Source organism: Callospermophilus lateralis, unplaced genomic scaffold (assembly GCF_048772815.1).
Source record: "Callospermophilus lateralis isolate mCalLat2 unplaced genomic scaffold, mCalLat2.hap1 Scaffold_867, whole genome shotgun sequence".
NCBI lineage: Eukaryota > Metazoa > Chordata > Mammalia > Rodentia > Sciuridae > Callospermophilus > Callospermophilus lateralis.
Genome location: NW_027516769.1, coordinates 423,331 through 428,572, shown reverse-complemented (window position 1 = coordinate 428,572; position 5,242 = coordinate 423,331).

Genomic DNA, 5,242 nt, shown 5'->3' with positions numbered 1-5,242 from the left:
CCATCTCCCTCCTATATCCCTCCTGCCTTTTGTGCTCTGGCCCTTCAGGGGCCAAATGCCCCCCCAGATATTTTTTCCCCACTTCCCTTGCCTAACCTTGCTCCTTTGCGAGCATCCTTCCAACATAGACGGGAACAGATCCAACTTTTAAAAGAATTTAGATCCCTTGACTCTGAGCTATATTCATTAGCCTTTGGCACGGAGTCAATGGAAGCTGGCCCACAGCAGTCTAATAAAAAGGCGAAGCTACTCCATTGGCCTGTTCTCACCTTCCCAGTCACCACCAGTCACGTAGATAAGCCTGCCCAGCCTGAGGTCAAAGACTTAGACGAGGATCAAGAGGAGGAAGCGGGGGAAATGGATCAAGGAGATCAGGACTCAGAGGATGAGGAGTTCACCCCTAGGCAGGAAGGAACCCAGAGTCAACCAAAAATTAAGCCTGCGTTTTCATGAAAAACTTTAAAAGGCTTGTGCTCACTATGGCCCCACTGTGCCCTACACGTTGGCTTTATTAGAAAGCCACAGCGCACAATGGCTTACTCCCAATGATTGGAAATTTTTAGACCAAGCTACACTCAGTGCCGGAGACTTCCTGTTATGGAATGCAAATTTCAAAGAGCACTGTCGGGAAACTGCTCAAAAAATTTTAACTAAGGCCTCCTCTAAATCCGGGACATATGTTAAGCTAGTGGACAATGCGCCTTTTGACACTAAAACTAAACAAGCACATTTCCCGTCTGGACTTTTGGTGCAGATTCAGATGGCTGGCTTTCATGCTTGGAGACACCTCCCTCAAAAGGCCTCAGCTACCACTTCCCTGGCAAAAATTCGACAAGGGCCCGCCTGAGGAGCCTTATACCTACTTTGTTCCCTGGCTTAACCTAGCTGCAGAATGCTTGCTTGGACCAAGTGAAAGCGAAAACACCTTTGTAAAACAACTTGCCTTTGAAAATGCCAACCCAGCATGTCAGGATGTTCTTTGACCACATAAGGATAAAGGGAAACTTTCTTACTTTATTAGACTCTGTGCAGGGTTGGGTGCAGCCCATTCTATCAGTCTCTCCCTAGGGGCCGACTTTAACAAGGCCTTTCACAATCCTGGCTCACATACTTGCTTTATTTGTAAACAACCTGGCCATTTTGCACCTGAGTGTCCGACAGGCAAACAGAGCCTAGAAATAGCATCTCCTCAAACTGGGGCTAAACAGCCCCCAGCTACCATTTGCCCTAGATGTGGTAAAGGTCATCACTGGGCCAGTGAGTGTAGATCTAAGACAAATGCCTCAGAGAGCCTATTTCTTCCTGCTTCTCGGGAAACTCCCTGCAGGGCCAGCCCCTGGCCACGACATCCCCCAGGAAAAACCCAGGGGCAATAATATTTGTTCCCTCCCAAACTCCCAACCTACCTCAAAATCTTTCTCCACAATTGCCTCCCTCCCACTAGTCACCCCAGGCAGCACAGGATTGGACCTCTGTGCCGCCACCAATACAATATTAGACTTAATGCAAGGGTCCCAGATAAAATCCACTGGAATTATGCGTCTCCCTCCATCTCATACATGTGCCCTTATTCTTGAAAGAGCCTCTACTACCTTACAAGGTGTTCAGGTCTACCCTGGCAGTAATGATAATGATTTCACTGGAGAAATAAAAAAAAACTGGCCACAGCTATTATTGGCGTTGTGGCCATCCCCGCAGGAACAAGACTTGCACAATTAATACTCCTTCCATTAGATTAAGGAGGCACTTCCACCATCAAAACCTACCGCGAGGGACTGCCTCCTGGGCTTCTCTGATGTATATTGGGTTCAACCCATTTCTCACAATAGACCCACCCTTTCCTTACTTATTGAAGGAAAGGAATTCCAAGGAATTCTAGATACTGGAGCTGATGCCACAATTATTTCTCAAAAATACTGGCCATCAGGTTGGCCCCTCACCCCATCCTTGACTGACCTTAAAGGGATAGGACAGTCAAAATATCCTCTGGTCAGCGCTAGGGCTCTTAGCTGGACTGATAAAGAGGGTAATAAGGGAACTGTCACTCATTTCCTTATTCCTGACCTCCCTGTTAACCTACGGGGCCGAGGTATTTTGAGTCAAATGGAAGTTACTCTTGCCAGTCCCAATTCCATGGTGACTCATCAAATGCTTTGTATGAATTTTGTCCCTGGTACAGGCCTTGGGAGACTGAGACAAGGACTGGTTGAGCCTATAAAACCCATACAAAAAACAAATACATGTGGACTTGGGTATTCGGATTTTAGTCTCGGTCCCTGACCCTCCTGTACCCCATGGAGTTATAATTATGTGGGAAACTCAGACGCTGGTGTGGGTGAATCAGTGGCCCCTTACCCAAAAAAATTTGGAGGCTGCCTCCATGTTAGAGCAGGAATAGCTGGCAGCCGGCCATGTAGAGCCCTAAACCTCACCATTGAATACTCCTATTGTTGTTATCAAGAAAAAATCAGGCAGGTGGTGCCTTTTACAATATATGTGTGTCATTAATAAAGTTATGCACCCGATGGGAGCACTACAGACAGGCATTCGCACACCAGTGGCTATTCCCAAAAACTATTGTAAAATGGTTATTGACTTAAAAGTTTGCTTTTTTACCATTCCTTTACATCCTGAGGATAGACCCTATTTTGCCTTTAGTCTCCCTTGCATTAATTTTCAGGGTCCTATGCAGAGATTTTAAAGAACGGTTCTTTCCCAAGGTATGGCCAACAGCCCTAATCTTTTCCAAAAATCCGTTGCTCAAGCAGTAGACCCTGTGAGAGAATGATGGCCACAAATTTATATTTTACATTATATGGATGATTTGTCAATTGCTGCACCTCATACTCATTACCTTAATAATTGTTACTTAGACCTTTACATAATCCTCACTACCTTGGGACTATAGATAGCTCCTGATAAGGTTCAAACACAGGACCGTTATACCTATTTGGGCCTTAAACTTCAAGATAATCAGATCCAAATTCTTAAGATACAACTACGTGTGGACCATCTTCACACCCTTAATGATTTTCAAAAATTACTGAGGGATATTCAATGGCTAAGAACATATTTAAAATTACCCACTTGTGTACTTTTGCCCCTTAATGATATTTTGAGAGGTGATTCCCACCCCTCCTCCCCTCAAAAGCTTACTCCCGGGGCATAACAGGCATTAAACCAAGTCACAGAAGCCATTGCCCAACAGTTTGTTACACAAATTTCTTATAACCATCCTCGGGTTCTGGTTATTTTACACACTCCTTATACACCCACAGGAATATTTTGGAAGCAAGATCCACATTTTAAAAATAAAGGCTGCACCTTGCTTTTGGTCCATTTACCCACCACATCCTCCAAGGTTATTACTGTTTATCTTGCTCAGGTAGCTTTGATAATTATTAAAGGTCATTTGCTTTCTCGACAACATTTTGGCAAAGACCCTGATAATATTTTAATTACATATACTAAGGACCAAACCCAATTTTTACTACAGACAGCGAGTGAATGGGGTATTGCCCTATCAGGCTTTTTGGGAACATTTTATAACCACCTCCCCAATTACCCCCTTTTACATTTTTGTCCAGTTACATCAATTTATTTTTCCCAAAATTACTCAAATAGCTCCCATTCCTCAAGCCCTTACTGTCTTTACAGACGGTTCCAGTAATGGTCTTTGTTGTCAATAACCAGCCTACCACCTTTGATACTGTCTATCAGTCAGCACAGTTTGTGAAATTGTTTGCCATAACACAAGTTTTTTATAACATTTTTTGATAATCCTGTTAATATTTATAAAGACAGTTCCTACATTGCTCATTCTGTGCCCCTGCTGGAGATTTCACACATCATTAAGGCTTCTTCCAATGCAGCCTTTCTGTTTCACCAGCTTTGGCAGCTAATTCAGACCAGACAACACCCATTTTTCTTAGGACACATCAGGGCACACTCTGATCTTCCCAGCCCTCTAACACAAGGTAATGCCCAAGCTGATGCAGCAACTCGTTCCATCTTTCCAATTTCTGTTGGCTCCATTCAAAAGGCCACGGAGTTACACAATCTTCACCATCTAAATTCCCAGAGCCTTCAATTGCTTTGTAAAATTACCAGGCAATAGGCTGAGAAATAGTAAAAGCATGCGCTGTTTGCGATGTCTCCCTCCCCATTCAACACTTGGGAGTTAACCCCCGAGAATTACTGACCAATCAGTTTTGGCAAATAGATGTTACTCATTTTCCTGAATTTGGAAAAACCAATTATACACGTTTCTTTGATACCTTCACTGGCTTTATTTTTGCATCACCACATTCTGGAGAGGCTACCAAAGATGTCCTATCTCATCTTGTTTCAGCCTTTTCTGTAATGGGTAAACCAATACATATTAAAACAGAGAATTGTCCTGCATTTACTAGTGCCAAGTTTAAACAGTTTAATGCTACCTTGAAAATTTGTCATACTACTGGAATTCCATACAAGCATCAGGGCCAAGGCATTGTGGAACGTGCCCACATTACCTTAAAGACTTGGCTAACCTGCCTTAAGGCTTCTGCTCTTGTATTTACCAGTCCCAGGCATCGCCTTAACATTCATTATTTGCCCTTGTTTTTCTTACCCTAGACAGTGAAGGCATTCAGCCGCAGACAGACACTGGCATCCCTCGTCCAATTCTGTTCGCCCACCTGTTATGTGATGCATTCCCCTTACAAATAAATGGAAAGGCCCACATCCTGTTCTCATCTGGGGAGGAGGCTTAGCTTGTGTTTGGGACCAAGAGAAAGCAGCCCTAAGATGATAACGAGAACGACTGATTAAACAGGTTAATGACTTACCTCAACACAGGGATGGAGGCACTCCCCCTGAGGATAAATTTTCCTTATTCAGATGCAGCCAACAATCTGTGTGAAGATCCTACTTAAGGCACTTCTGATGAACAGGTTTGTACATGGAGGCCTTGGCCCTCCACCTTCCAACATTATGGAGTACCTTTTTGGCCCCCCCTGTGAATGCAAGGGAGGATCTTGAACTCAGGGTCCCACTAGTTGGACAGAGACTGCTGACGGCATGACTAAGGTGGCTTACCTCCGTGTCGAGGTTGACCATGAACTCTGAGGATTTCATCAGCCTAAATGGGTATGTTTTAAGAATCCAAAGAATATTCCTCCTAGTACAAGTAAAGCTCTCCAAAATTGTTCTGCAACTTGTATGCATACCCAAGGGATACATGTCTCTTTTTATGCACAGC